A 12,469-nucleotide genomic window follows, 5' to 3' on the forward strand; every position below is an offset into this window, starting at 1 on the left:
AACTTGTCTTTGGTATTCCAAAAAAAGAAAAAAAAAGGCTTTGTGGTGGCAATGTGTCTCCGTTTGTCCTAGTACAGACAAGGGAAGACAAGGTAGCGGGGAGAGGTAAGAGTATCAACCCCAGACAGTGAGCCTGGCCCTCCTCGCAGAGTGTTGCCAGGGACAGGAAGACTGTCAGGTGATACAAAGTAGCATTCAGTGACCCTTTACCATTCAAAGATATGGCCATTTGAGAACAGCCAGATTTCTGCAGTTTGATACGTTTCATCTGCCAAGCACTTGCACTGATTCCACCTACCCCGATCAGAGGCTCTTCCCATGGGTGGCACCCAGCCACAGCAAGGATCACACGGCATGGCAGCCATTGTCAGGAGTTCCGTTGCTCCAGGAAGACAAGCAACAACTCCTAGGCATACATGGAGAGGGTACAGCTCAGTTATCAGTAGTGTGCTCCCTGTGTTTTCAGGGGGTGCAGTCACACTGGTACATAACAGCTCCCCCACACTGACTGGCTACACATGCTGGTGAAATAGCAGGCTGGAAGGGGAGCTACGGTGGGGAAGAAAGGGTGGGAGAGGAATCCACATCATAGATGATAAGGAGGAAGCTCTTCCCCAAATGGCTCACACTAAAAACAAGAAATTTAGAAGTGGAGGTCAAACGTCAAATGGGGGACCTAAATGCCAAAAAGGATGAAAAAGACCAGGCTGCAGGAACAAAATTGCAAGCAATGCAGGGTAACTAGGTGGATAGCCAGCTCGACATAAATCAGAACAGTAAGAGAGAGGAAGAAGGGGGCAACGGGGACTGAGTGAGGATAGGGAAAGAGGGGCACGGTGAAGGAAATGCAGCCAGGGAAGGAAGAAGGATGCGATAACTTGGAGCCCATGTGCACTGTGCATAAACTCACAAAAGAACCATGAGACCCCGGTTGGAAGAATTATAAACAATATTTGTTGTCAAAGCATTGTATACGATGTGGCAGTTTTAATACATCGATACTGCGTGCGAAATGCGTTACGAATAGAGTTAGTAGCATGGAAGAAACAAATTTAAACATCATGTCTGATGCAGCAGCTTTACTGCGTGAACAGTGAAAATGTAGAATGTGATAAATTTTACTTTTGTAATTTTGTGACAGATGTCAATGAGAAAAAGCTCCGTAAAAATTTGAAATTGTGTGTTAAGTCTGTTCCAGTAATACTGGATTCATCTTACGCATACACGATCACACGTTGTAATTGATAAATACATGTGGACATTATCCAAGTCACAACACTACACCATCACATCACACAGTAGAAGCTGTAACTATGGGTACTCATAGAGGCAGCAGAGGCACACAGTGTAAAATGTATGTACATAAGCTGATATCAAGCACGTTCCTGATAATAACACAATGCCGAAATTATCCGACCCCAAGAATTAAATTATAAACTTCAGTATACAGCTTTCAACGGATAATTTTTTCATTTGTAAAATGTACGGAACCTGTGGACCCACACACAAACAAAATTTTGATTTAAAAGTTTTATCGCTTCTTTATGTACCCTCAATATGTTTTTTTACCAATGGGTTACTTTCATTTCATTCAGCATTCCGTCTCGTTTGTCACAGGACAAGTGCATCATACAGTATTTGTGATTGGTGTCATAATGGCATTCTGCTGTGTGTTTTTTCCAGCTTGTTATAGTATGGTGGCATAACAAGCACTATGTGTGGCCTTCAAATGATACAAAAAATAACATAATTCTCATTCCTTATTGAACAATACGGCAATACGGCTCCCCCCCTTTTTTTTTTTCTTTTTTGTGCAAGTGCATGGACACCACTGTGCTCCTGATAGCAAGTGTAAATCTAATTTAGCATAGCTAGTGTCACCAGTGAACTGGCTGACATGTTCCTTTACAGAAAGAGTCTGAAAGCAAAATGAACTTCTTAGACTTACAGCAACTATGGCAGAAAATAAGTTCAAACTGACACACTTAAATGAAACAATAACTGACAACTCCAACATCACAACATAAATATAACTGCTGCAATTTACAAAAAAGACACATTTCCTTGCTATGGTAGCTCGCATATGTAAGTTACCATTAGATAAAATGGAAATACAATGAGAGTTACACATCCTAGAAGGAGCAGCAGTATCCAATGCTTTGAAGAGAAGCTTAGTCACAAAAATTCTCAAAAAATACACAAGTGAAAAAGAAGGAAAAAACATGTAAGAAAGAAGAGAAGTTTATTACACTGAAATATTATGTACATATTAAAGAAATGTTTGCGTACGCTTACTCTAAACAGTACAAAATAGTATTTCAAACCACAAACAATGGAAAATCCAGGTTGGAATGAAACAATATTATGAAAAGGGAAGTTGCTACACACCATATCGCAGAGATGCTGAGTCGCATATAGGCTCAACAAAAAGACTGTCACAAATAACCTTTCGGTCAACAACACCTTTGTCAAAAATAGATGACACACACACACACACACACAAACACACACACACACACACACACACACACACACACACACACAAATCCCACAGTCCCTGGCAGCTGAAGTGTGGCTTCAGCTGCCAGAGACTGCAGTCATGCGTATGAGAGTTACCTTTGTGCATGCACAAGTATCGTGTGCGTGTGCGTGTGCAAGTGCGCGTGCGTGTTTTCAACAAAGGCCTTGTTGGCTGAAAGCTTATTTGTGACAGCCTTTTTGTTGTGCCTGTCGTGTCTATCTGGACTTAGCATCTCTGCTATATGTGGAGTAGCAACTTTCCTTTTCATAAAGTTTCAAACTACAGGTCAATTAAGGTATAAACTAAGACATAAAATTGTAAAAAATTAAAAAGTATTATCCATTTGGTGTGTATAGATTACAATTTGTAACACATGATCATGTTTATATAGACCAAACTGGTCAGAATTTTGTAAGTAGATACAAGGAACACATCAGCTGAAACAACAAGAATGTTTTTGACCATCATTTGCAAAGCACATAACATACAGCGGGTGGTATTGACAGTACTATTAAAATTTTGCACATGCCACATAATGGGAAATATACAAACAGAACAGTAAGGAGATGGAGAAATTGATGAACGAACAGTCTAAATTCAAATACAGTAACTTTTCATTCTTTTTAAAAATGATTGATGAGTTGCAAACCAGTTAGCTTATGATATATCAGTAATTTATAAAGCATTATGATATCATCCAAGACCTTTACCAGCCCACCATCGTGTATTTAGTTGTAACATTATGAGACAGTACATATGCACAAAAAAAAAAAAAAAAAAAAAAAAGATCAATTAAAGATACCTACTGAATTTTGAATGTATCAAGACAATCATAATACAATCACATAAAACAGAGCACTTTACATGCCCAAGTTCAAAGTGCAGAAAGTGCAGTGTTCATAACTCTTGCGGACTGTGGAGCTTGAGCTGGGTGTTTTTTTTTTTTTTTTTTTTTTTTTTAAAAAAACTAAAGTATAATAGTTAGGATACAGTATATGTCGAGATTCATTGTAATTTAACCAAACATACCATTTCTTTCGAAAATCATTATTCGAGGATGCAAAAAAAGTTGAAATATAAGACCTCCACGGTGGTAGAATTGCTACAACTGTTTTAATGGCTGAGTGGATACACTGGCAGTTTCCGAAAGTAAAGGGCAAGCATTCAAATCTAACTGGAACCTATTGTCATTTTAGACCTGTGCAGGTAATATTTGAAACCATAATTTGGTGCAAATTGTGCAGTTGTAGGAATTTAGAAGTTTCACATCTTTTAAAAGATTCCATTTTAAGGGTGTATACGTGGACAAGGAAGAAAAATGCCTGGATGTTTCCCAGATTCCCCAGTTAAAAATACACTTTTCTCCAGTGAAATACACTTTTCTGTGTTAAGTGACAGTATACTTGCCCTCGGGATCGAATGGTTAGGAGTTTTGGAAAGATTTTTGGATGCAGCAACATACAGGTTGCATATTTTCGAATTGTAGAAGTATTTACTCGAATTCTAGCAAACACAGCACATTAGTTTCTGAAGTACTGAAATCGAGAGTGTGATGTGCTTTTTTAATTCAATCATAGCTCACATCATGTGATCTCGCCAGCCTATGACAACAGATATTCAGAGCATAGGACACATGATGCAGTCAGCCAACAGCAACATCACTGTTAACTAGTGCAAACACACAAATAGGAAATGTTAATGGTTTAAATTAATATACATAGTGTAGCTGCAAGAAACGTTAAGCTTTCACATATAATATTAGTCTTTTTTGCATGTGTTACACTTTAAGATGCATAGCACAAATGAGCCAGTAACATTTTAAATAATGACATAAATGTTTGGTCTTGTGGGCTAAAAATTCTTGTCAGTGGCTTGTCCTCAAAGTGTTTAGTTTGAAATGACTGTCAGTCAAACATGCTGTGATTTAAGAAATTCATCCAACATTCTCACACATAACATAATTCATCTTGTGGAAAAGGAAATTTACTTTTAAAGCAACACCTTTCCAAGCACTATTCACACTATTTTACTGTGACCTGTTAGAAACAGGCTCGTTTCAGCAGTTGCTGGAGACAGCCAGAAAACATGAGTTACTGCGAGCACAGCTATGATGAAATAGGAAGCTCACATGTTCGTAGATACAAAAGCATTATGAGATCGTACATTATATCGTAAAATAAACAGGACATCAGTGGCTACTCCAAGAGAATCGGAATTTCGTAAACCATATTAAAATCCATACTTCAGCTTATAGTGCTCATTCGTGTGTCCAGATTCGCAATGAACCCACTATTAAGCTTTTCAGTGTGGTTTTTCGAGCTTACATTTTCTTAGAATACCAGTACTATATCATCTCATGTTTGGTTCTTCTTTATGGCATAATGCCATACATGTCACAACATGAAAAGGTGCACCTGAAATTCAGCGAACAGTTGGAACTAGTCAACAGTGTTGGGTGAATGAAACACTTAATTTCAAATAAATGGACTGCTTCAGCAGAAAAGATTACTGAAAGCTAAATTTCCTTCACAAACCAACAAAAATAACTTAATTGTTCTGAAAGGTGATTAATGCTTGACTGCCAAAGCAACATCAGAAAACTGAAACAAATAACTTATTTTAGCGTTCTGTAATTATGTGACTGTTTTTTTAATTCATTTGATAGCTCTCGTCCAAAGAAACCTGTTTTGCTTCCATTTGACATGAGCGCTTGAAACTAAGAGGAAACAGAAAATCTCTAAACACAGGCTACATGGAGACTACCCCCTCCCCACAACAACTCAGACTGCTCTGCGCACGTGCAATTCTGGCAGAAGTTTTTCCACATAGCATCTGGCTGTCTGTTGCTGCTGGCGATAGAGCTAACAGCCACACTTCAAGCAGACAGAGCGGTAGAAGGTACTGCTCATACATGACAACTGCTCATGTGCATAAGCCCACTGGCAACAACCAAAATGAAGCTAATGTAAACAATTGTGACTTCACACTCATCAGAAGCAATTTGTTGTTATGAAGTATTGCACAGTCTTTGTCCTAGAGCCTTTGACATGCTTTGCTGGTGGCAGACCCCTGTGTGGGCACTGTGTTTTGTTGTAAATGGCCACCACACACCGTTGGGTGGCTTGCGGAGTATAAATGTAGATGTAGATGTAGATTCAGATTTCGATTTCCTATGCAACTTAAATTTTACTTTTTTCCCTCCTTTATGTTTTACTGCTGCAGTATTATACTGCAGTAGTGGATGTAGTAAAATTATTTGTTAGAGTAATAGTTTTAATCAGTCAGAATTAAAAAAATTTAACCAAAAACCAAAATACTGACAAATTCCCAGAATTCTACAAAATTCCCATATTTTTCACAGTTTTCTCCCAGATAAAAAAAATCCCACATTTTTTCCAGATTTTCCAGTTGTGCTGGGGCACATACACCCTGATTTTATTATAGTCTATCTTAAAACAAACAGGCAAATGGCCATAGTAAAAATATTGAAAATGGATGTATTTATTTGTAATTACTTTGTATCACCTGGTGTGTCTAGAGTTTTCAGCTAAGAGAAACATATCAGCTGATTGGCATACTTTTCTAAGTCCTTATGTGCAGTTTACATGAGCAAGTGGATGTGCCCTCCAGTACTTGTCGTTTCCAGTTTAATATTCATTCTTCAACAACAGAAGGCGTGCTTGATCGTTATGCTAAAAGGAAGAGAACAGTAACTCCTCGGTAGTGTGTCAGCTTACTGTACTGGTTGCTGTAGTATGTGTCGGATCGAATATCACCAGTCGTGTTTTTCTTTTTTTAATTTTTTTTTTTTTAATCATGTCACAAATGTTTCATATTTATTTACTTTTTGTTATTGAATTACGTTTTCTTTTTTTAATTTTTCAATGTTCTCTTCAGTAAATAACTAACTATGGTTTGTGAATTTGATGTCTAAAAATAGTCTTTCTTGGAAGTTAATACTGATCTGACCTACCACAAAAATACAAATAATCTTCCTTGGAGGGTGATATTCATATGGCCTCCCATAAAAATACAAATAATTTAGTAGCTCTAAATTCTAAAGCTAGTGCACAATGGATGATTATCATATTGGTCAGTGATACTTCTTTCAGTGTACCAAAGTTAAGCTCCAGGGATGATAACATTTTCAAGGAAATGTTCACAGCACACTGAATTTAACTTACCTCGGAACGTTCCTGCACCCAAGTAAGACATCTGGCCCCAAAATTTCACACTTACGTGCCCACAAAGCGTGCATCCTACTGTTACCCATTTTTGTGGCAAACCAGAGCAGGGCCTCTCTCTGCTCATGGACTCAGCTGTGCACTCTTCAGGGAAAATGACTTTCCTCCAATCGACATCTTCCCGGCAACACACAACTGCTAGTCTATCCACACCTTTAATGTTCTGAGAGCAATTGTCGACGAGCCAGGGAACGTGAAGCTCTCCTCTGTTCCCAGAGAATGACGAAGGGGCATTCTGGACTACCCTGACCAGTTCTTCATCTTGTCTCCACGTAGAGAATCCTAGTCTTCGAAGCATTGGACGTCTCGCTAACTCATCATCATCTCTAAATCGTCTAATCCATCCCCTTGCTTTGGAAGCAACAACACCATAATGATGTCCTGCCTCAGATGCATAACACCATTTTCCAAGAGAGCAACTACTCGCTCATGAACATTCACATCAACCATTTTGAAGCAGGCCTATGACATATGGCAGTCATCTGGTACATTTCTCTCGGCTGAAAACTATATAGATTGCAGGTAATGGTCGAAGTAATTATAAATAAATGCATCAATTTTCAATATTTTGTTCACAAACTGCCAGCCTGTACACTCAGAGATTGACACAGGTGTAATTCTACCAATGTAGTGTTCATATATTTCGACCGTTTGTACATGCTCGAATAATGACTTTCAAAAGAAACGATACGATAAGTAAAACTGGAATGAATCTCGATATATACTATATCCTAACTATTATACTTCTTTTTCGGTGTTTACACAACACCAAGCTGAAGCTCCATCTCTGTCATTAATTTCTTCGAGGCGAATGGCTTATCAGTACATCCTGGCACGAATCTGTAGATTCAGACTATTACTTCTCACAGATTTCTACAAACTACGTAAACAGTGTACTCAAATAATGAAACATACGAATCAGTTAGAGTTAGGTATTTGGAACTACAGAAAAACAATCGGAATTGGATAACCCACGTCCACATCCTAGCATTAACAAATCACCTTACACAGGGATCGTACAGCCGACAGTTGCTGACTTTGCTCATCTTTTGCACGGTTGTGGTACAAGCTGAGTTGTAACAAATGCTACTCTAATACAACTCCCAAGAATTTTTGATAAATCGCCATTTGAAGTTTTACGACACTGTCTAATACTGTACGACAGCACCAGCTGTCGAGCAGCAGATGTACAGTCTCATATGTATAAATTTTATGGGTGTCATTTTCTGATACACATATTTAATAATGGCAATGGGAAACACATCTCATTAACATATAAAAATAATTGATATTAAGGAATAATTTTTGACACAAGCTGCGTGTATTTCAATACAGTACAAATACCTCAGTTGTCAAAATAAGTAGGTGTACCATTGGTATCAATATATGTATGAAGTAACAGAGTTAAACAGAAGTGATATCTGGGATTCCTCAAGGGAGTGTGTGCTTCTCAGAATCCATATAAACAATTACGAGACCATTTGAGCAGCTCTCTCAGATTTTTTGCAGATAACGCTATTATCCACCATCTACAAAAGTCACCAGAGGATCGAAATGAATTGTGAATTGATTCACACAAAATATCTGCGTGATGCAAAAAGTGATAATTGACACTAAACAATGAAAAGTTAGAGATTCTCCACATGGATACAAAACGATCGTTTAATGTCAGTTGCACTATTTTAAATTTAAAGATTGTAGGTATACTGAATACCTACAGATTGCAATTACAAACAACTTAAATTGGAATGATCACACAGCAAATGTTGTGGAGAAGATGACCAAAGACTGCTCAAATGGCTCTAAGCACTATGGGACTTAATATCGGAGGTCATCAGTCCCCTAGGCTTAGAACTACTTAAACCTACCTAACCTAAGGACATAACACACATCTATGCCGGAGGCAGGGTACTGGTCTTTTTACTCAGTGTTAAGGCAACATTTAGATTGTATTTTGATTCTGAAGTCATTATAAGGCCTGAAACACATAAGATTCTGAATTCGCAAAACCTGCCCCACATTTCTGAGATCCCACACCTTGTATAGCAGCCAAAGGATTTCATTTTCTGCTTCTAAAACACTTGCATCTGGAGGGGTTCAAGATTGTTCACAAACAGAATTTTTTCCTCCTCTTCTTTGGTTCTGGAATATCTGGGTGGTTAAGTTCTTCCGCCAGATCCCCACTTTCAATGACTTGAGGTTGTGATTCAGGCTTTTCTTCTACTTCAGGACACAGTATGTCTTTTTATTCCTCTTTACAATAGGTCCTGATGATTTTGAAAAGATTGTTTTTTCATTGTTTTGTCACCCTTGCTGGATTTCCTGCACCAGGAAACCCAACGGGCCCATTTTCTCCAGGAAAATGTGGTGCACATATTCATTTCCATTAATGTCCATTTTGCAATGTAAACTACAAAGAGCTCAAAGTGGATATATTTGGTTATATGACGTACATTATTAGCATTCTTCAAGGTATGTACCCAGTAAAAATCAACTTTGTATTTTCCATTTCAAACAGCAACAATGTAGTTAATGTGTTGTAGGTGTATGTTTTTGTTTCTACAGTAAAGTCAGCTGTCTGCTGGCATTTGTGGGCTGCCAACTGCAAACTGGTAACATATGTAGACATTCGTAACTCTCATATAAAAAGTATCCAATTTTCTAGATTGGCATTCTTGTATTCACAAAATGTTCTTCTTTTATACAAAGTTACTCTGAGCTCCTTAAAATGCCTATAAAATTTAGGTGATACTATTCTTTAAGCATTGCCCACACCGCTGTGAGACTTAGAAAAGGGGTAACTTGTCAAGCCTATGTTATTTCCCCATAATGACAAGAGGTATTTTTTCAGAAGTCTGACATCAATTGCTTTTATTGATGTTACTGATTCCTATTGTATTCAAACAATTTTCAAATGGACATGAATGTGCACCAAATTAAGTAAATTACTACCAAGAAAAGGAAAATAGATATTTTAAACAAAAATAAATATTTTACACATTGAACATTTTTGCTTGCACTGAAAATTTTATTTCTCCAACAAAAGCTCTATTTTTCGCTTTGCACATATACGTAGCTGACGCTCATTAATCTGTTGTCATACACTACAATGAGATGAAAAACACGCTTGTGCAGTTGCATATCACTCCACAAGTACTCAGAGAATATAAACACACTACAAGTGCTTCCACATGTAAAAACAACTCATTATTTGTTATTTTGTTCTGCTTTGAAAATCATCACAACAGTTTTCAGAAAAACTGCTACTTTATTATTATTATTAATGTGTGTGTGTGTGTGTGTGTGTGTGTGTGTGTGTGTGTGTGTGTGTGTGGTGTGTGTGTGTGTGTGTGTGTGTGTGTGTTAAGACGTTTCCAAACCGACAATAAAAATATACTACAAACTTTTTTATATTACCTAATTACTACAGGTCACTTAAATAGTCATACGTCAATGGTTCTCAAGCAATTAATCTGTCACTAGTCAGATGCCACACGAAACAATACCATGAAATAAACTGTTGAAGCAAAAGCCACTATCAAACACAGAAGTAGGGCGAGAAAAAGCTTGTGCAGAAATCTCAAGCCTAGTTCAAGATATAATTATGTCGTGAAGCATGATGATTATAATAAATGAAAGAGGATCAATCCAAGTGAAGTGATCCAATAAAAATTAAATTGGTTGCTGGACCATTTTTAAATATTTTCTTTTTTTTAAATGTGTAATTACCATGTAAATGAGAAGTTCAAAACAGTTTTTTTAAATAATTCCACCCTGCACCCTTACTGAATGGCGGCCATTTTTATTTGTAAGCGCACAGTGGTTTTTCAGTGTAGAAATATTAGCAATGGTTTTTTCAGTTTGGAGGCATTATTGTTAATATGAATATTCTACACCGGTTTAAATTACAACATTGCAAATGAGATGATTATTTTTAGGAAAGTCTCCTCTACAACATTGTTTATTACCCAAAATACCCTAAATTCAAAAATAACCAGTGAAAATGACCTCCAAAGAACTGAAAATTTTGAAAATCCACTTTTTAGACCTAAAAATAACAACCAAGGGGTGGTTTATCAGAGCGTATCTTTTTCTCTATTTACATATCATAAACTACTGCTTTTATATAGAGCAAAAACAGTGATAAACATTTTCTTAATTTTTTTATGAATTTTTGAAATTTAAAAAATCTTATTTTTTTGTAAAGTTTGGAGCTAATTGTCTCTGATGGGACTGAATATAAAACTTCGATTTTTGCACGTTTAGTATATAATAGCAAAGTACTGTGAAAACTTCTACACTGATATTTGGTGTGAACAAAGACATAAATTTTTGAGAATGGGCAAATAATTCACATTATACTACAACTGATCTTATGGCCATTGCCTAATTTATGTCTGATACTGGATGGATGTAATCAGTTATTATCGAATTTAAGATACTGAATTATAAGCAAAAAGTCGCAAAAATTACTAAACTAAATATTTATAATAGCTCGACAAGTTTAAAATATGTAATTTCAGTTAACATACTTTTGAGATGCTGTGCTTCCTAAACCTGGTGGTGATTGTAAACAACACTTACTTCTTCAGAGAGCTTTTGTGACAGAGTGCGATCTCCCAGTAGTTGTGGTAAGTTCAAGCCCTGAAAGTTTCCATAATACATTTTGAATTGGTATCTAAACTTCCTCACTAGTACACTTCTCGAATGACGTTCTTGGGCCACCAGGGTGGCAAAAATGCACAAAAACATCATTTTTCCCCCAAATCTATTCTTTCAACCTGTGCAAGCCACCACTGTCCATCATACACACATGCCGCTATGCCATTCAATGTTAAAGACTGAGATGTAATTTTACAGACACAATGATCCTCATAAATTTCAGTTTCTGGTGTTACATAGCATCGAACTAAGTTTTATGCAACGCCAAGGAATTTGTGGAATTGCCTCATTCTTTTTACTGCTATAGAGTTTTAATAGTGCTGAAGTGTTGTTTTGATATGAAAACTATCTCTTCTTTCTTGATGAGAAACAGGTGATGCCTTTAATATTATCCTTGCGAAAGGTATACATGCCCTCTATTGAAAGAATTTGGTCTGCAGTCATTGTTTGTAGGATGGCATTACTCACTTCAGATTTTGTTGTACCTCCTACTCAATCGCATGGGTGTTACAAAAAGGTACGGCCAAACTTTCAGGAACCATTCCTCACACACAAAGAAAGAAAATATGTTATGTGGACATGTGTCAGGAAATGCTTACTTTCCATGTTAGAGCTCATTTTATTACTTCTCTTCAAATCAGATTGATCATGGAATGGAAACACACAGCAACAGAACGTACCAGAGTGACTTCAAACCCTTTGTTACAGGAAATGTTCAAAATGTCCTCCGTTAGCGAGGATACATGCATCCACCCTCCGTCGCATGGAATCCTTGATGCGCTGATGCAGCCCTGGAGAATGGCGTATTGTATCACAGCCGTCCACAATATGAGCACGAAGAGTCTCTACATTTGGTACCGGGGTTGCGTGGATAAGAGCTTTCAAATGCCCCCATAAATGACAGTCAAGAGGGTTGAGGTCAGGAGAGCGTGGAGGCCATGGAATTGTCCGCCACTACCAATCCATCGGTCACTGAATCTTTTGTTGAGAAGCGTACGAACACTTCGACTGAAATGTGCACGAGCTCCATCGTGCATGAACC

General features: G+C 37.3%; 1 protein-coding gene across 1 annotated transcript in view; it reads right to left on the minus strand.

Annotated features, from left to right (window-relative positions):
* The window catches only part of LOC126305111 (uncharacterized), a 371,181-nt gene that overhangs the window by 280,292 nt on the left and 78,420 nt on the right, over positions 1–12,469 (minus strand). The window lies entirely within an intron of this gene.

Source organism: Schistocerca gregaria, unplaced genomic scaffold, assembly GCF_023897955.1.
Source record: "Schistocerca gregaria isolate iqSchGreg1 unplaced genomic scaffold, iqSchGreg1.2 ptg000255l, whole genome shotgun sequence".
Lineage (NCBI taxonomy): Eukaryota > Metazoa > Arthropoda > Insecta > Orthoptera > Acrididae > Schistocerca > Schistocerca gregaria.